This window comes from Convolutriloba macropyga, chromosome 5 (genome assembly GCF_964194025.1).
Source record: "Convolutriloba macropyga chromosome 5, txConMacr16.3, whole genome shotgun sequence".
Taxonomy (NCBI): domain Eukaryota; kingdom Metazoa; phylum Xenacoelomorpha; order Acoela; family Convolutidae; genus Convolutriloba; species Convolutriloba macropyga.
In genome coordinates this window covers 2,125,113-2,146,586 of record NC_134472.1, presented here as the reverse complement: position 1 = coordinate 2,146,586, position 21,474 = coordinate 2,125,113, and the positions used below count along the sequence as shown (strand labels likewise).

Genomic DNA, 21,474 nt, shown 5'->3' with positions numbered 1-21,474 from the left:
TTCACAAAACTTCGAACCTCGATAACTCCCTATGAAAGACGAAAATCGAAAACATCTTGTTAATTTCATTTTCTACGCTGAACGGGCTTTCTAATGATACCACTTACAACTCTCTACGATGATTATATCGATCGGCCAAAATTGTTGAACAAAAATTGAACAAAAAAACCCATTTGAGTATGTAGTTCCTCCCCCATTAAAGTGGTTCGGAACAATTAAGTTATCAATGGTTTGATCATTTTCAACTGCAATAGCTCATTAAATTTGATAGCGTGTCTTGGTTGCACAATTAAATTTCATATGTACTTTACGATCGCAGTTGCTCACAAATTTTCCTTACTTTTTTAAAAAAATTTTTGTCAAAATTTTTGTCAAATAAATGTACGAAGATTTGTTGCCTGATCATAGTGTTTACAGTTCGCCTACCTCAACCCACGTAGAATCTCTTTATGAATCAAAAAATTCTTTTTTATACTGTCGACCCCAGCAGTTCATTTCGAGACTGATAAAGACCACATTTTTCCAGGAAGATATATTCGAAAAAGATGACGAAATTAACCGTGTTATTGTTTTTGCATAATTATAGTACTGGATTCACTGAAAAAGTCTCTGAAAATGCAGGATAATCTGATTGTCGTTCTCTGAATATCAGATAGGCTTCACAGTGAGGAATTTTTGTCGCCCAGATGATCCATTTGATGTAATTGCTATCATGTTACTCCGCTAAATCCTCTCTGCCGCTTTTGTACGCTGTTTCAAAATTCGGTTGCCTCTTTAATACTAAGTTTACAATCATACGAGACGTTTCAACCCTAAGGCGTAAAAAAAATTTGAAGCGGAAGTGAAATTTGATTGGACTACCATTGAAAGAACAATTTCAAGTTAATTTGTAAAAAATAGCCAATCGGACAACAATTTTCTGCAAAACAACCTTTTGAATATCAAAAGCTAGCAAACCTTGATTGACAATACTCTATTTCTCTTTGCAGGAAACAAAAAAAGCAATGAATATCTTCTCCGTGGCGCTTTTTTTGGATACAAATAAACGCGTATTCCTTTTGAAACTGCTTTTAGGCGTCTTTCTTGTTCAAACCGTCATTTTTTACCTTAAAAGAAATCCAAAACCTTAAAATTGCACTGTTTTGGTGCCGATAACTTGAGGCCGGATCGTTGGATAGAACACAAAAATGAGCATTCCGACAAAATTTCAATGAGCTTATACACTCTGGTAATATAGTTTCCTCTTTTCAAATTCATTTTTTTAGTCTCTTCAGATTGTAAACTTTTTGATTGGTCTACAAAAATCCCTTCTAACGCCCATTCCAGACTTCTAAACTGAAAATGAGTGTAAAGCAAGTTTTTTTCAGAAGCAAGCTTTTTCAGAGAAAACTCATCTTTAATGGCTCAATTGTCTTATATCACATTAACATCAACCGTCCAAATTTGCACGTAACTTGTTCACAAATTTGCACGTAACAATTGCAGGCCTCAAGATCATTACATTTGCAAATTGGTAGCTGCTCAGCGGTGATATCTAATTTTTTGCGTCACTTGATCCGTTATGGTGTAGGAAAAAATTCGTAGAGAAACCAATCCAATTCAAGTTTATATTTTTTTAGTTTGTGATTACTGATCAATACTGATTTGGTAATGGTAGGAAACTTCGAGATTGATTTATAGCTTGACTTCGATTTCAAGTATATGGCTTCCATGTAAAATTTTAGCTAACAATCATTAATAATAGCTACTAAAAAAATATGCTAATAAACATTAAAAACTTGATTTGGTCATGGTTAAATGCAGCAATAAAATTTGCTTGCCATGCTTCTCAACTCTACTAATTAATCTGCATATTTAGTAAGCACAACTCCGACATAGAAAAACATTAATAGAAAAAATGAATTACAATTGAAAAAAAAGTGTTCCAGAGTTTGGAATCCTATTCATTAATGCTCTGAAAAAAAGAGCAATGGTACGTTATTGTAAAAAATATGTGCTAAAATTTCCCGCAGAATTGATTGATTGCTGGCAAACATTTTGGTTTGATTGACGGCAAAGAGTTGTTAATTAGTAAGGTAATGCAGATGTACATAGACTTCTCTTATGAAAAAGGCTTAGTGGAATGAAGCTAATGATTTTTTCACATTTTTCTTTGTGTTTTGTTTTCGCTACGAGCTTTCTGTGGTGTTATTTTGCGCAATATATATATTTTTTGGCATTTATTAGTCTTCTGAAATTTCAATCAAAATGTTTAATGCCTATTAATGTTTATATTCTGGGAAACAATAGAAAAGATGTTATTCTTGTAATTCTATCAAACACGGAGTCTTACGCCAATGTCAGCCTAACGTCTTTTTATAGGCAAACTGTGTCTAGGATGTCAGTTTTGTAACTTTTAGTCAAACATGTTCTTTCATTTATTAAAATCTCAAATGAGAAGGTAATAATTTGTTAGGATTATTTTATTTCTGAAATATTTCATAGCACGGAGGAAAATTGTTAATGCATTTTTGGCGGTTTTAAGCTTCCTTTCCTTAAAAGTTCCGGAATGAGATTTAGGGTGGTATGATAACACACAAGATCGCTAATAGACTCAGATGTCTTTGACTTTTGAATAGCTTTTGAATATCACTTCAAAGATCACTAAAATTCGATTGTGATCAGAAAACTCAAACTTGGTCTGAGTTAATGACTAACGAGAAAGCTCGTTAATGTGCGTACGCACTTAATGTTCCGACCCCGCTCATCCACATTCTTGACTTAATTGGCTACCAAATGATGAAGAGATAGAAAATTTTGATATCGTTCAATTAACAAACAATGGAATACATTAATGCTGCGCTGGAGGGCCGATGAAAGTTGTTGATAATAGGACTACTAGAAAGAACAAAAATAAAAATCAAACAACAACCATTATTTACGACAAAAACTCGATAACGAAAAAAGTTATAACAAATCCAAACTCGCATCAGATAAAACCTAAACAATTTAACCTATACTTCATTAAAAAGATGCGGGAACTGTCCTCAATAAGACTCGTTAACAGGTCGACAAAAAAGCAAAGAGGAGCGAAGTTCAAAAACACGTTTTTATTTTTGAAAACAATTAATTTCTCAGTTAATGATGTCATCAGATATCAACTGAAATCAATAAAATGTTCATTTATATCTCCATAGGAAGCAATTGAGAGATTCCATTATCAAATTTTCATTTCCGCAAACTTTCAAAGCCAATGGGACTTACGATTATTGTCATAAAATGAAAAGAAAACAAAAATCCTTCAAAATATACAAATAAATAAAAAAAAACTCAAAAATTTTATGAAATCTAGTAGTAACAGTAGTAACAAAGGCAAGAAAAAAACGTTTGAAGCTAAAATCAAAATAAAGGTAAAATTATAGCTCAATAGAAATGGTTTGTGACCTGTTCTTACAAAGACTGAGCCACAAATCGACAGAAAAAATATTTAAAAAAAGATGAAGCTCAAAAACCCAAATACGTTTTTGAAAGCAAACACTTTCAAAAGTCATGAAAAACTTAAGATTTCAATGAAAAAAGCGATGGATTGAGTTGCAACCCTTCATGAAGTCACTTGGGCCTGTTGATAATGAGTTTAAGTCACGAACCCACAAAATAATAACAAAAACAAAAAGAAGCCAAAACTTCAAACAATTTTACGACATCAAACTGTTCAAGGCAATATAATTATAGTATGTTACCTAAAGGATCTGAAAATCATCACTTTATCCTCATCTTAGCATCAACAATTTTTCTTTAGAGAAAGACTACGTAGACATGACACCAAAAAGAAACCCAAAAATTGATTGGTACAGAATTCTCGAAAACTTTATGAAACTAAATGGTCAAAGCAATGAGTCACAACATATAACCAAGCGCCAAAAAAGCAATTTCAATCAACAAAAGTAATTGAGACTTCTATTCAGCGAGATTGATCTACTTGGTGACAAATACGGAAGCCAAAAGGAGCTAGTTTTTTAGGGGAGACAAAAAGAATGCAATCTGTTTTAATAACTTAAATTGAAAGTCATTGAAACAAACAGATTTAAATTGAAATATTCAACTAAATTGTGTTATACGTCCTGGGGAAGCAATTAAGACCTCTGGTTATCATTTATATGGCGTACAATTAAAGAAAGACAATCATAGGCAAAAACAAAAAAAATTTACAAAATCTAAAAAGTCTGAGAGATAACTGTGTCTCAGTCAAAACGCACAAAACTTTTCAACAAAACAATGAACATATCCATATACGCATTTTGCCAACGCTGTACATTTGCCCTATTGTGAATTATTTCAATTGAATTTGTCAGTAATGCGATAACTCGACAAGGAAACAAAATGGACTAAAAAAAATGCAATTATGCAAAAAAACGAAAAAAAAAAATTGAAAACGCGTAGTATCGAAACAAAGCAACCATTAGAATATAAAACCATTACCGAAATTGATCTATGACTCTTGAGAAGTCGGTTTCTTCCTCTTTGGACTGAGACTGCGCCCATAGTTCAGAGAATTAAAAAAAAATAGTGGTAAAGTTCAAAATTTCACCGATATTTTCATAAAAAACAAATATATTCAAAAAGATAGCAGACATTAGATACTAACTGAAAGAGTTGTCCAGGCTCATTTAGACCTCCTACAACGCTAACTGGATTTTTAAACTGAGTCATTGCGCTAAAAAAAGTATAACAAATGAAAGCAAAACTCAAGAAGACCATAAAATTTTCACAAAAACAATTGGTCAGAGCCAAAAAATCATGAGCTTAACTCTGAAACCATATTGTAATCTCGTTGGGCCCCTTTTATTGTAATTAATATCTCTCCTTAATTGAGCCCTGATTTTAGATTCTTGTCAGTAATTTACATAAAGAACATTTACATAGCGGAAGTGTTTAAAAAAATGTCGGTCGCCATTAAAATCTAAAGAATTGTTTTCGTAAGGATCCATGGTGAGATCAAGATCAGCCCCAATATTGCTGCGCGTCTAACACTCAGTTGTTCAAACGGGTGTGAAATAGATCATTTTTTATAAAAAATATTTCAGTTTGTCAATTGTAAAAATTGCATTTTGTATAATTAGCGAGTTTATATTTGCAAAAATTGGCAAAGTTGTAATTCCAGAAGACCCTTAAAACTAGCCGGAGTACAATTGGCTCTTGTTTGACCTTGAGAAGAGTATGGCTGCAGTTTTAAGGTAGCTACTTCCAACTAACTTAAAGCAAGTGGGCTAAAAAATGCAGATTGGGTCCCATTTTTGACGAAAAAAGTTAGTACTTTGAAAAATGTAGCTTTAATGCTAGCCAAAAACTCGAATCGAACAATTCAGCAACCCTCACCTATCTTATGAGATAAATTAAATAACACTACAGTTAACAATTGTTCCATATTTTTAGCAAAATTGACGAAAAATTGGTCAAAATTACCGAAAATATGAATAAAACAGCTGAATTACGTCTAATATTCACAAAACTTCGAACCTCGATAACTCCCTATGAAAGACGAAAATCGAAAAAATCTTTTTAATTCCATATTCTACGCTGAACTGGCTTTCTAGTGATACCACTCACAACTCTCTACGATGATTATATCGATCGGCCAAAATTGTTGAACAAAAATTGAACAAAAAAACCCATTTGAGTATGTAGTTCCTCCCCCATTAAAGTGGTTCGGAACAATTAAGTTATCAATGGTTTGATCATTTTCAACTGCAATAGCTCATTAAATTTGATAGCGTGTCTTGGTTGCACAATTAAATTTCATATGTACTTTACGATCGCAGTTGCTCACAAATTTTCCTTACTTTTAAAAAAAATTTTTGTCAAAATTTTTGTCAAATAAATGTACGAAGATTTGTTGCCTGATCATAGTGTTTACAATTCGCCTACCTCAACCCACGTAGAATCTCTTTGTGAATCAAAAAATTCTTTTTTATACTGTCGACCCCAGCAGTTCATTTCGAGACTGATACAGACCACATTTTTCCAGGAAGATATATTCGAAAAAGATGACGAAATTAACCGTGTTATTGTTTTTGCATAATTATAGTACTGGATTCACTGAAACGGTCTCTGAAAATGTCGGCTAATCTGATTGTCGTTCTCTGATTATCAGATAGGCTTCACAATGAGGAAAATTTATCGCCGAGAAGATCCATTTTGATATAATTGCTATCATGTTACTCCGATAAATCCTCTCTGCGGCTTTTGTACGCTGTTTCAAAATTCGGTTGCCTCTTTAATACTTAGTTTACAATCATACGAGACGTTTCAACCCTAAGGCGTAATAAAAATTTGAAGCGGAAGTGAAATTTGATTGGACTACCATTGAAAGAACAATTTCAAGTTAATTTGTAAAAAATAGCCAATCGGACAACAATTTTCTGCAAAACAACCTTTTGAATATCAAAAGCTAGCAAACCTTGATTGACAATACTCTATTTCTCTTTGCAGGAAACAACAGAAAAAGCAATGAAAATCTTCTCCGTGGCGCTTTATGGATACAAATAAACGCGTTTTCCTTTTGAAATTGCTTTTAGGCGTCTTTCTTGTTCAAACCGTCATTTTTTACCTTAAAAGAAATCCAAAACCTTAAAATTGCACTGTTTTGGTGCCGATAACTTGAGGCCGGATCGTTGGATAGAGCACAAAGTTGAGCATTCCGACAAAATTTCAATGAGCTTATACACTCTGGTAATATAATTTCCTCTTTTCAAATTCATTTTTTTAGTCTCTTCAGATTATAGCTTTTTGATTGGTCTACAAAAATCCCTTCTAACGCCCATTCCAGACTTCTAAACTGAAAATGAGTTTAAAGCAAGTTTTTTCCAGAAGTCAACCCACGTGCCAATAAGGGTTGAGAAAACTCATCTTTAATGGCTCATTTGTCTTATATCACATTAACATCAACCGTCCGTTACCATTTATTTCTATTAAAACCACGCCACTGGTACCAATTAGTTTAATTGTTCTCTTTTCACCATATCTCACACTTTAAGACCTTTTTCACTCGAATTGAGATCCGTTTTGTGGAATTAAAGGGGTAAAATGAACCAAATGATCCACTTCATTTGGTAGAGGTGCCGGCTGCTAATTAGATAAAATAATAAGGAGCTTAAATTGATTCTAGCAATTGATCCAGAAATCTAACAACATTACGTCGCCAATCCTAAAAATTCAGAGGAGTCCGCGTTTGCGACCACGAGTTGAAATCTTTTGTCGAACCATTTTGCGTGGAAAAAATTTGGTTAAACTGTGGTCAACAGTGACAAGAAAAACTATGGGAAATCGCAACAAAATTCCGTCACTGATCTTGTAAAATCACATTTTGTAGTCACAAATGTCCGGAATTTGTGAGTGGTAAACTGTCAGCAATTTTGAGCATGATTTATTATACCAATTCAATTTTATGCAGCGCTCTAATTTATAAATTAGTAATGCTGCATTTAATTCATAAACTACAAAGTCAATGACAGAAATTTGACAGCTTTGTCCACAATTTAGATCAAAATGTACAAAGAATAAGTTGCAATTAAGACACCTATTTAATTTAGATCATATGACAGTGAACTGAACTCTAAACTCAGTGGCAATAATATTAATGGCGACAAACACTAATTAAAGCAAAACTATAGTTTATTATAATTAAGTTTGGAATAATTTAATAAGAATCATTCAGTGCTGTTTTATCGTGGTAATTATTTCGAGAAAAATCCCTCAGTAGTTTTTCACTTTATAGATAAAATTGCTCCTTTGAATAATATAATGAAAATTTCTCAGTGCATTTGCTCGAATCGACAGAGTGCGAGCTGAGGCAAGGAATGAGACCATAATTTCCAAGGCCAGCAGTTATGCGAGGAAAATTTCCCCAGTCAGTAGTCCGAAGAAAGTTCAGAAGAAGGGTCGCTCACAGAAGTGAAAAAAACTTGGTGAAAACTGAAACTTAACTGAAAGCTTTTATTTTTATTTTATTGATTCTGTTCTGCTCTTGATTAGTTTTCTTTAAATCTCTTAAATCTCATTCATGAATTCTGATTCCTTAAAATTCAATTTAAACCCAATCATCGAATAATTTGACAAAGGTCCCTCACCTGTAGATATATACCTGTAGATAAAAAGTACATCATGACTAAAATGCTTTTTTCTATAGTCTGTTATCTAAGATCTGGCTTACAGAAATTGAAATATGTGGATATATTGAATTATAGTTGTTATCGATTTAAAAGAAAATATTTACCGAGGGATTTTAGTACAAAAATTCAGTCATATTGTTCATCAGTCATTTGTAGTAGTTATTTCTCAGTTCTTGAGTTATTTGTAATCTCTGTTAGTGGAGTGTCATTCATCTATTCGTTTTTTGCATTTAGTATCTATCTTGACTCTTTAGGGACGATAGTTTCCATTTTTTTCTGAAAGAAAATTCAAAGCATTAAAAGCAGTTAAACAAATAATCTAATTTGTGAATATAAGCCTTGCATAATAGTGAAAAATGCGGATAATAAAGATGCTGATTATAGTAAGATGAAAGTTGCGGACAATAGCGACCCGCAAAGTAGTAGCAAAGACCTCAAAAACTGCGGCAATTAGTGACGATTAAACCGCGGAAAGTAGTCACCTTAGAGCAGATATTAGAGAATTAATTTTGCGGATAAGAGTGGCAAAAATCTGTCCGCTTTTCTCTCGCGCCATTAAATTCCGCAATCGCGGACATTTGTGGCGAATTCCTTCAAATTTAATCGAATTTGAACTAGTTTCCCTTGCTGTTACTGTTATCCGCGAAAGCCTATAAATCCTATCTTAACACATGGGAGAGCGACAACGCTGACTTCAGCAAGCAATTTTGCTTGCTCAAATTGTAGGATTGGCGACGTAATGAAGGTTTTTGCAAATCAAAAATCGCCGATTTGCATCGATAGCAAGTTTGGGTTGGAACTAATTGTTCTTTTTGATAACTAATTTTGTTCTTAATTTCCAGGCGCCAATTTTGATAATAGTGTTACTGATTAACACTTACTGTTTGGTGGTGACAGCAACTTCTAAAGAACTCCATTCTCTCGACTACTTTCTTGTTACAGCTCAGTCAGTGTTTGATCTCACTTTCACTGGACTATTCGGACTGTTTTTCTACATCTATGATGTTTACATTTCTATGTTCCCAGTCTGTTTCTTTTCCGAGAAAGGAGCTGGCCCGGAGTGGTATACAGATGAAAACAGATGAATTGTAATACTTTAAATGTTTCAAACTTGGAATAATTGAGTAAAAAACTGGGATCATGTACTCGGGTGGATTAATATCTCAGATAGATTTTTAATGAAATTTCTTTAAAAATCTATTGGAGATATTCCACTGGTACATGATCCCAGTTTTTTAGTCGAACATTTCAAGTTTGAAATTTTTGAAATGTTAAAATTAAGCTTATTTAGTTATGATGGCACATAATATCTTATGATAATCGAAATACCGCGTTAAAAAACACATCAAGGTGCCCTCTTAGTTCTCGAGGACACGACCTCCACGCTAAGCCCATACGCAGTTTCTTAGATTCTCAGGCCATAATTGTCCAAGGTCACAGAAGATATGCATCCCCGGGTTGACCAAAAGTTTTAATCATAGAACTTTCATATTATGGACCATTGACTTCATAAATCAAAAAAGTTTTAAAAGATTGGTAAAACTATAACTTTGCCCTAAATGAAAGTTCTATGACTAAAACTTTTCCATAAATGGAAGTTTTATGACCACAACTTTTCCATAATATGGAAGTTCTATGGTTACTTCTCCATCACAACAGAAAGGAGGCATTTAAAGAGTCTTGGTTTTTTAGTGAGTCCTCATGAGCTTCTTAAACTAAATTGATAATATTGGGCGGTTTCAAGATCTTGGCAAGATTTACAGCATGAGCTTCTCGGTTTCAAAATTTTTCCGTGATGTCAGGCAAAAACAGTAAATTCCCAATATGTACGCAATGTGACGAAATACCCAAATATCTTATCCTAGTGTTGAAAATTCCAGAACAATTATTTAGCACAAAATTTAGCTACCTCAGCGGCCCGTGGGACTTGATATGAAAGCTCTGCATGCTTTCCCGAGCTTAGGATTCACTCTCACTCCATGCCCAAAACGAGAGATTAAAGCAAGGCCGTTTTAAACATGGAAAATTTAGGGAAAGTAAAGGCTCGGAACTAACGGCGAGTCATTATCAGTACTAATTGCAAGCCTTATATCAGCACTAATTCATAGGTATTGTCAAGTACCTTTTTCACACTTGCAAGTCTAAATGCAACTCATAGTCGCCACCTGCACGTCTAAATCGATGTCTTGGCTACGACGTGCACGTGCAAATGCAAATCTTGGCCAAGACATGCACGTTTAAACGAACGTTTTGTCTAACTCTTGACTTGCATTAAGAATTGCACGTCTTTGTAAACACTTTGTTTATTTAAAAAACAATTGATCAGGCCATTGTTAAAAATAGCCGTGAGATGGTCCAAAACAAATCGAAAAATTGTCAGAAAGAGCCAAAAACTGTCAAAAATGTGTTAGGAAGTAGGTGGAGAAAACATAGATCAACTAACTGATAATCTTTCCGCGGTTTAAAAAATCAGGAGAAGTGAAATTGCATTTTGTTTCATGCTGAAAACGAGATGAAAAGGCTGCAAAATGACTTAAAACGGCCCGTAATTACCTGAAACTACCCATTGTGTCCTTCCGGGGTCAAACAGTACTGTGTTTAGTATCATTTTGTACCAGTTTGGTATCAATTTTCATGACCCCGTGAAAGGGGTGAAACCTAATCTCCATAACGTGACAAGTCACAAAAATTTTAAAATTTCCAATCGAATTTTCTTTAAAAGTTGGTTTTGAATTGGGAATGAACTTGCAAGTGCTGTTAAAGTCCTGACCAATACTTCGAAAACTTTGTAGCGCAATGGACGAAAGCAAGGTGAAAAAAATTGAAAGAATGAAGTTGACAACTAATGGACACTCTTTTAGATTCCTTTTTCGTAACCCTATTCTTCCAAAACCTCAACTATAAGTTTAAATTATAAATTTGAAATCGTGCCACCCACAATGACAGGAGAACTAACGATTTAATCTTAAATTTCCGATGTCTCCACGTTATTTTTATTTCGAAACCTTTACAGGATTTGAATACTTTCTAATGGTCAAAAGGTCAAATACAAAATTAGGCAAAAAAATGGACTTCGTTTTATCTTGAGGATAAAATTTTTCTACAAAACGCAAAATAAATAAATATTTCTAACTGATAAATGTGACAACCCCTTTTTCGAATGTAAATTAACAAATACATAAAAGCATCAATTTATTAGTATTAACATTAAAAGTAACATTATTATATATGCGCTTGCAACAAGAGATCTTAGACGGCAAGATTTTTTTGATGTTCATCTAACAGGTTTTTCGTCTGAAGTTAGTGGCGTCAAAATCGGTTCGTAGTCTATCAGCTGATGATTGGAAAACCTAAAAATGTTAAGCCGAAACCACCTTAATCGGTACACATCGAGGTTATAATTACTTCAAATTATGTTAAATTGATTTTTTTCTGAGTTTTCTATAGCAAATAATTATTTAGAAGAACTGAACACAGCAAACGGGAATAACTACGGGGGTTTACTGATTTTTTAACAGGTGCACACAAAGATACAGTGTCTTCAATGACAACTGCTTTCCTGAAGCCAAGTTGGGCTGTATTGATGACGTCCTTGTTTGGTACGAAGGGAAAACCTGTGGTACCCAAGAAAAGTGGACCTTGGAGATAGCTGTTTAAACAAAAAACATGGAATTGTGGCCATTCTCAGCTGGATTGTCCTTAGTTGCGACATTGTTCTATTGATCAACGCTGGTATATTACAAAATTCTAAAAATGGGGTTTGCAAAACAGATTGGCTGCTTTTCATCAGAGTAATTCCATTGAGGAAGGGTCGTGCTGTCAGTCTGCATGAGTACTTCGTTAGCAGTTAGAAGGTCAAATACAAAATTAGGCAAAAAAATTGGACTTCGTTTTATCTTGAGGATAAAATTTTTCCGCAAAACGCAAAATAAATAAATATTTCTAACTGATAAATGTGACAACCGCTCTTTCGAATGTAAATTAACAAATACATAAAAGCATCAATTTATTAGTATTAACCTTAAAAGTAACATTATTATATATGCGCTTGCAACAAGAGATCTTAGACGGCATGATTTTTTTTGATGTTCATCTAACAGGTTTTTCTTTTGAAGTTAGTGGCGTCAAAATCGGTTCGTTGTCTATCAGCTGATGATTTGAAAACCTAAAAATGTTAAGCCGAAACCACCTTAATTGGTACACATTCAGGTTATATTTACTTCAAATTATGTTAAATTGATTTTTTCTGAGTTTTCTACAAACATTAGAACCTGTTATGCAAATTGGACACATATCTATACGCATCGATTAGGGAGTTATTCAGCCGTAGCTAACATCTTCGGGACCGCAAAAAAAAGATGGAAGAACTGGTACAAGTTTCTTGAGCGGGGGGATGTGTGAATCAGTCGACGTACGTAAGGCGGCGGAGCTTGACGCTATCGGAGCCGTAAGGGAGTTCTACAACGCGAGCCGCAGAGTAGTAACTCCCTAAGGTTGGTTTCATAAACTATTCATACCAAGTCATCGGTCATAAGATGTTGCTCGGCAGTTGTCTGTTTGCCGTTTAGAGCTAAGGTCAATCGTCGGTAGGTGCTCTTTGATCCAACGGGACCAGATCGCGTAAAACTGCGCTCGAGCGTGACGTGACTTTATTGTTGACCAAATTCTTTTTTACAAACGAGAGACAAGATACAGGTAGAAGTTTCTCCTTAGAAAGCGATTGTGCGTTATAGCATTTAAAATGGTAGGATCAGCTCTTACGGGTGTTAAGGAAAGAGTGGTGCTGTAACGGGTGTTACGGGCGTTGTCAAGCAGATTCGTGCTTTCGGTTTCAAAAACCTCTGCATGCACCAAGTACTGCAGATTATATTTTGTTTCATCAAGCTCAGTAGGCTCAGTCATAATCGAGTTTACGGTAGTCGGCCTTATTTGGAAAAAGTCGGAGAACGTATGCAGCAATGCGCAAATAATTATTTAGAAGAACTGAACACAGCAAACGGGTATAACGACGGGGGTTTACTGATTTTTTAACAGATGCAGACAAAGATACAGTGTCTTTAATGACAACAGCTTTCCTGAAGCCAAGTTGGGCTGTATTGATGACGTCATTGTTTGGTGCGAAGGGAAAACCTGTGGTACCTAAGAAAAATGGACCTTTGAGATAGCTGCTTAAACAAAAAACATGGCATTGTGGCCATTCTCAGCTGGATTATCCTTAGTTGCTACGTTGTTCTATTGATCAACGCTGGTATATTACAAAATTCTAAAAATGGGGTTTGCAAAACAGATTGGCTGCTTTTCATCAGAGTAATTCCATTGAGGAAGGGTCGTGCTGTCAGTCTGCATGAGTACTTTGTTAGCAGTTACAGTAAGTGCCAGAAAAGTTTCAGCTTATAGGCAACTAGAGCTGCTTGCAATTCTAGTTTTGGGTCCATTGTCAATTTCCCTGGCGCAACGCATGTTTTTCTCAATAAAAAAGCAAGCTGTTTTTTTCCTGCCAGTTGGAGACGTGATTCGAGCTCGGGTTCGCCGGAATGCACCAGTGTGGAAAATGTCCCGTGAATTTCCGCCAAACATTTGCAACTCTAGATTATCAAACGGTCCAGTAAACTAACCTCAGGGGATTTTGATAATTTCAAGCTTCGGTTGGTCCGGACTACCAGACAAAACCATGAAACTTGTCTTACGGGAGCTTATCATCCTAATACTGTCCTTTTACACGCCAGATATCTTATAAGAGTAGTAGAGCACCAACGGTAAAAGGAGCAACGAGATCAATGGGATCAAATGCTTTCGAAACTAGACTTAAGACCAAGCGCTGTTGTGAGTGACTTGGCAATGGCGCTGCTGCCTCCCCTATTCACAACTAAGGTATCGTTAGTGTGGTCCCATTCTTGCCAAACCACGTGCAATGAGTCTTCTTGAAATGAAAAATAAAACTTGTTTCAGTAGATTGAGTCGAATAATAAATTCCAACAGCCGGATTTGATACATTGCTTCAGGGTTTGTAGGTTTGAGCCCACAGAGATAAAGAGAATGAACAAATTCCTTCGATCTATTGATGGCTTTCACAGGAGACTCTTATGAGTGAAGTTAAGGGTCCATGTAAAATCTTCCAACGACAACGTTGCAGCTTCGGGGTAAAATTTGGCATGACCCCTCGCGTGCGTTGTAGTGCATAATCAGCGAAAGTGGACAAAACTCTAGCCCCGAAGATTTGGTTCGTGTATTTATACACTACCCACCAAAAAACGAGGCGATGATTAATCCGAGAGTAATACGCCAACCTGTAGAAACATTCCCTCGATTTCGGCAAATGGCTGTTGTTGAAAGCAAAGAAGTACACAAATGAGGATTAAGAGTAGAGTAGGGGCAGTGAGCATTGGACTTTTTCAACGAGGCATCTTGAAATTTTCCCCATCCGAACCCTATGCAACTCCCCTTGTTTTTTCGTGTTTACAACCGGATATTGGAGTGGGTTCAACTCCTTATCGGACTGGTTCTCAAGTGTGTGAGCGTCGGGAACCTCGATTACAAAAATTTTATTCAAATATTGTGTGATGGTTCTGTTATTTTTCTCCCACATGTCTTCAACTTTGACCAGTTGTTTTTCAATGGACTTAGGTTGCTTAAGGGAGGAGAATAAATTATTCTGGAGCTGGGTGATGTCTGCCGCTCACAGCATTCCGAATATTTACTTTCGGCCGTCGTGCATTGTGATATTTACTGAAAAATCAACAGCCCGTGCATCCGCTGCGTAACGCGGATCAATTTGTCTGCTGGCTCCAAACGGCTCCATATCGTAACATCGTTTACCTGGTTTGCCAGCTCTCTATCTTGTTCAATATTCACATTAAATAACGTTGAGGTTAAACCCAAATTGAATGTTAACGGACCGCATAAGATCCACCTATGGGTTAACTTACATCAACAGTTGAACGCTTCTAACGGGCGGATAGCATGATAGACAATCTGTCCGAGTTTCATCTCAATGCTTTTGTAGGATAAAGTCTCAGGATCAATGAGGTCTATGTGTTTGTATGTCTCCTGTAGGCCCTGTACAATAATTATATCCGAACCGATTTTTAGACTTTCTATAACAAAAGGAGTGATGTTGGATGGTTTAGAGTTTCGGTGTTCTCTTGGCTTCACAAGCATTTCAACAACACTAGTTTCAATGAAATCCTCTGTATCCATACCTTTGACAATTAGTATTAGTGGTCTAACGTAAAAACAGAAAATATCTGCGAGATTACCAGCCACTCAAGAGCTACTGAAGGTGGTATTACATAAAACGAATGCCTTTGTAACTAAACAGCAAGAGTTGACAGCTGAAATTCAGCGCCTCAAGGAGTCCCCTAACATCAGTAAGAAATCAGAACGTCGCGTGTTCTTGGCCAATAGTTGTTTTTGCTTGACATCTGTTGAATTTGAAAGCCACTCTTTCAAGCGTAAATTCACAAAAATCAAATAAACCTCAAAGTAACAACATTATATCTGCCATTGCAACGAGGGATCTTTTGTTTTTGTTAAAACAAAACTGATTGCTTTCGGAGGCCAAGTCGCAAATATCACAACGCTTGAGCTCCAAGTTATCCATTCTCATCTCCTTTAATTATACGAAGTTTTCAAGTTAACTTAAATTACCTGAGTCTCTTTCGGATTCCTGTTTTATAAACTTCAGCATTAAAAAGCGGGATCTTTTCTGTTTGGGCCCCAGCTTACCAGCTCCATATTATTTGCACCCCTGAGACGCACGTGCCAGTTTTCACGTAATTATTTAGTATGTAATGACACGTGCTCCATAACTAGGGGTGCATAACGTACTAGGGGGAGGGCACAAACGAAAAAGATAAAAGAAAACGTTTCTTAAGTGAGATTACAAAGTATCAACTTCTGAAATTGTTTTCCAAATTAAAATTCCAAGAAGTTCCAATGAAACTAGTTTCTAGTTTATAACTCAATGGACATCTTTTCTGGGCGCATTAACCTGAGAACTGCCATCAAATTCGTGGTTTTTCTATGACCAAGATAGATATTTCCAAGAAAAATAAATTTTTAAACCGTATATTTGTCTTTTGCAGAGAATTACAGAGTGCTTTTTCCTAACTTTAGAGATTGCAGTTTGCTGGCTTTCTAGATGATCCTAATAAAATTTTCCTCATATTCAAGGAAAGTTTTCTGCTTTTGATGCTCCAGAATCAATTAAAACACCGGCACCAGCAAGAGGCTTGGCAACTTTTATGCTCGGGGAAGAAACGAGTGCTTTATTTTTGTGCGGCAAAAATTTCGAAATACTTTGTTATATTGATTTCGTCTGTTTTTCGTTGCATGTGGTTAACTTTATCTAACGAAGCACTTTTCGGATTTTGTTTTGTTTTTGTAGGTGTATCTTATGCCTGTCTCATGTTTTTTGTTTGGTTCTGTTCTCTTTCTCAAATTTTCCTTTTTACAAACAAGGAAAAACTATTTCCATTATCTTTCCGCTGGGTTTCTTCCAGACTTCGCCCAAATCCTCAAATAAGCATTAAATTTATCTACGTCATTTTTATCTGCACAACATTCAGTTTTGCGGCCAAATCCTTTCGCAGCTATTGATTGCGCATCCTTTGATATTATCAAGAACCGATATCGTGCACAACACCCAGAAATTAATTATAAACTTTTAGAGCCAAACCTTTAGAGCGTTGGAACTTGTGCAATGACAGTGAAACAGAAATGACTTCATTTTAAATAATCCTTTAAGTTGTAGCAAATATAGATTTTTATATGGATAGAAAACATGTGATTTCACGTGTGATTTACTTAATCAGGCTGCTCTTGTTTGGGGTAACCCCTTAGACAAATTACAAACACCTCGTAACTTATGATCACTTCAAAAAATTTTTGGGAACAACATTAGATCTTGTATTAGAGGTTCAAATTTGTTTTAAAAATTGGCAAAATTTTCACAGACTGTGCCTGAAAAAGTCTTTATGTCAATCACAAAATAGAATCACGACACAATCGATCTCTCTTTCTTCTAACTTATAGTGAGAAAATGGACAATTTTTCCACTGTATGCCACAAAAAGCAATTCAAACCCACGATTCTCAGCTATGTGTGAAAAATACTTCACTACTTACGAAGATACGTATGAGGATGAAGACTACGTTATTTGGGGGTTTCTGCCATAGTTATTACTCATAACAATGTTTCATTAAGTTGATTGAGAATAAAAATGGCATGTAATACTCTTGCTCACATCTGACCTTCAATTGGTTAGTAGATTTTGCACTTTCTTGTTTCATTTTTTAGAAAGAGTATTGGCTGATCCAATGCAATTATAAAATCTTCAACCTAATATGCAAAAACTTGGATTTATATTTTAATGAGATTTAAATAGTCAAACCAGCTCCTAATAGTGTACTTCAAACGATAAAAATGTTTCCTTGCAATCGTGTATCCTGATTTCATATCTACTTGACTACAACGCCGTTTCGGGAAACAAACTCGCGGGAAACGGTCACAATAAATGTCATTTAATTCAGAGTATCACACACTAAATAAAGTTCAGGTACTTTTACCTTAACGGAGTTAAGGTAAACCGTTGTTAAGGTAAAGTTAAGGTGAAGTTCACTTTAACTTTACCTTAGCTTGAGTTAAGGTAAAAATTTACCTTAACTTTTTTCAGGTAATATTACCTTATATTATTTTAACTTTCTTTTGTAACTTTCTGCAGTAAAATTACCAAATAAGTTAGGCCTGCGTAACAAAAAGCACATATGAACTAAACGATTAAAAAAGTGATCCAAAAACCCGAACTTTCTTTCAAGGGGAAAACTGTAAATGGTCAATTTTGTCAGACTTCCCATCCTATAAAAACCTTTCTATACCGGAAGGGAACTCCTAATGAACATAACACATGATTAAAAATCAAACATTTGTCTGCAAATTATATTCCTGGAATCAATTTTTCTCGAGCCTAAATAGAAAGCTTCATATCGACTTTACAATCGATAACGTCTTTGAAAGACTCGTTTCCCAAAAAATGATAAATGATCGTTTTATTGGTTCATTCTGTCCTCATTAGATGTGAATAATTTGGTAAGCACTGTAAAAGGTCAAAAAAGAGCCTTCAGTGATTTTCAGTTTTTCAAATAAAATTAATTGCACAATTTTTCTCTCTTGAATTAAGACATTTCATTGACTCCAGTCACAAAAACTGTTAAATATGGCTCAAATACAAAACAAACCAATTTGCAGTAGTAGGTTAAACAGGACCATATGCCTAAAAGACGTAAAAATTTTGATCGCTCGTTTTGCGCTTAGCTTTAACTTACCTTAAAAACACCTTAATTTTAACCTTAATTTTCAAAGTAAATTTACTTTAACTAAATTTATTTACCTTAAAATTTCAGTTTAAAATAAAATTATTTATAAAAAAAGGTGAATTTCAGGTATTTTTAAGGTATTGAGGTTTTTACATTAAATTTTCAGGTAAATTCTGTAAGTTTTTAAGGTAAGTTCCGGTAATTTTACCACAACTGTTCAGGTTGTTTTTCAGATAAATTTATGGTATGCTCAGGTAAAAATTTAAGCGGTGCCGCCTTAATTTTTCAGGTATTTTTCAGGTAAATTTAAGGTAATAATGGTAAGTTCAGGCAAGGTAAAACTAACTGAACGTTTCAGTTAATGTGTTTTTTTTAGATAAACTTACCTGAATTCTTTTAAGTGTGAATTGAAGTAAACGAAAAGCTTTTTTAATAGAGGTTTTGTGTTCTTTTTTATTTTTTTTTTGGGAAATCGGTACACTTCTTTTTCTCAAAATAGAACAGGCTTAACGTGTTTGCTATAAATTCTTTTAGAAAAGCGCTGAAAGCCGCTGAAATAAAGATGTCATCGTACAAAACTTAGAAAATAAATTATTCGATTAAAGTAATGAATTCTTATTGACTGTCTTTCACGAATTCACAACACTAAGAAATCAAAGGTTTACAATGCTTAGCAGTTTGAAAAAAGAAAGAAAAAGTGTTTTGTAATTAGTCCTGGTTGGACTAAAATTATGTAAGAAACATGCTGCACAATAAACAATTTTCAGTTAATTTTAACCGAAAAACACCTTAAATTACCTTAAACGTTGAGGTAGATTTGTTACGTGAATTTGCCTTACCTTATCTGACTTCTGCCCGAAAAATATCCGAAAAATTAAGGAAGCACCGCCTGAACTTTTAACTGAAAATACTTCAAGTTTACCTGAAAAAGACACCTGAACCCTTTACGGTAAATTAACTAAACTTACCTGGAAAACTTGCAAATTTTCGTACATAACTTAAGGTAAAAAAACCTGAAAAAATACCGAAACATCATCTTAGCATCAGAATTCTCTTTCCTCCAGACAATCTTGTTTTTAGCAAGCATCAACATTTGGTTTGTTAATTCTACTGACAAACTATTGACTACAGAACGTTACAAGAAAAGTTACGATAAGTTTAGTGTAAAATTACATTAACAAGGTGAGGACAAATTTTTACTTTAACTCAAACAAAGGCAAAGTTAAGGTCAACTTTACACTAACTTAATCTTAACAACAGTCTACCTTAACTCCATTTAGGGTAAATTTAGTGAGTATAGAATTAAAAGTTCAAAAAGACACTTTTCAAAAAACTATTAGAATTAAAACTGATAGTTATTTCAGATTAAATTCTAAACAAGGCGGTTCAGTAATTTTCCGAGCCACTCAACCACATTTTTCACTTAATTGCCTACCAAATGAGGAAGAGATAGAAAACTTTTGAAAGCCCATTTATTGTTTGGTGTATCATTTAATGATTGGTGTATCCATTTAGAGAGCTCTTTGTACTAAAACAAATAAACGAAGTGTATAGAGCCTCATAACCTCATAAGAAGGTTGATGACACCTGTCATTTAGTAGACTAGCAGATGAGACACACCACTAAATCAAATACAAAAACAAGACTCAATTACGATCAAAGTTCAATGTCTATTTCCTTTTTTTAAAAAACCTAAGGAAAAGTGTATATTGCGTTTTACTAGAAAAGATATGCGACCAGGTTTTTATGAGAGATTATTTTTTCTCTGCTAAAAACAAACAAGGCGAATTTCAATAATACGTTTTCAAAAACAATTAATTTGAAAAACCTCAGACACCAATAGCTATCAACTGAAATTATTCAATGAGCCAATTTATAGCTCAATAGGGAACAATTTTGAACAGTGATTATCCAAAATTGTCTTAGGAAAACAAAAAACAACACATAGAGGCAAAAAGCAAAAAATCAAATATTGCGTTTTTTTTCAGCGCCCTTTATGTCATATGTGACTTTTCATAAATGTGATAATCAAATCTTTTTTCAGCGCCCTTAATGTTATATGTGACGTTTCGTAAATGTGATAATCAAACAAGACAGCAAAAATTTAGAAATCGTCGAAAACTAAGAAACAGGAACTTAAAAGCTCGTAATGTCAATGCCAAAAACTTTAATTCAAATTATAAAAAACCAAAGCAGACTAATATCTAAATCACTTGAAAAAGTATTTGACCCTGCGATTTGATGAAACTACGCTACAAGGTGAAGAAAAATGAGACAAAAACCGGCAAATCTGAAAAAAGGAACCAAAAGAACAAATTTTTATGATCTTTAAAACCATAAGTAAAAAAATAAGCTTTAAACTAAAACACATCGAACAGAAAAGTTTAATACTGCCTAATGGACTTGTTACTAAAAACTTTACTGATTTTTAAGTCAAAAGTCTACAAAAAAACAACGAATATAGGCACAGCCCAGTAATTCACAAATGTTTTAAGACAAACTTTTTTAAGCCAATAAACCATAAGCTAAAATTATATTGTTTTTTTTTGGCCATGATTGCAGGAAAGTTTTTTTTTTTTCATAAAAAAGAGCCATAGTGCAATGCGAATGAATTCTGAAATATCAAATTCCTTATTTAGAACAAAACTGAACGTGATTTTGCTGCCTGTCCAATAACATTAAAAATTTTTTCAAAATTTACGTAAATAAACGAAAAAGTCATTATATTAAAAAATGTGAAATGAACTTTTGGATAATTATAGAGTCATAGTAGCGAAAAACCTTTAGCTATCAATTTAAAGCATCAGATAGTGTGTTTAAAAGCTACTTAGAAAGCAAATGAGACTTTTGATTACTTGGACTGAATCAAAAGACTACAAAAATAGCGACAACGTAACGATGCAAGAATGTTTGGAAAAAGGGGGAGAGGATAAAACTATGCAAGAGTGAGTGTGTGTGTGGGGGGGGGGGGTGTAATGAAAGGTAAAACGAGGCAGGAGTAAAGGGGTAATTGG

The 21,474-nt window shown here is 34.5% G+C and overlaps 1 protein-coding gene across 2 annotated transcripts in view; it reads right to left on the bottom strand.

Moving 5' to 3' along the window:
- Positions 1–21,474, bottom strand: part of LOC142339039 (calcineurin B homologous protein 1-like) — a 416,603-nt gene that overhangs the window by 68,435 nt on the left and 326,694 nt on the right. Inside the window, exon 1 of one of the 2 annotated variants that reach the window (XM_075388691.1) lies at positions 7,674–7,678. The exons of the other annotated variant lie outside the window; for it this stretch is intronic. The gene's annotated coding sequence lies outside the window, so the exon portion shown is untranslated. Of the gene's footprint in view, positions 1–7,673; positions 7,679–21,474 lie in introns of those variants that run through there. 2 annotated transcript variants of the gene reach the window in all.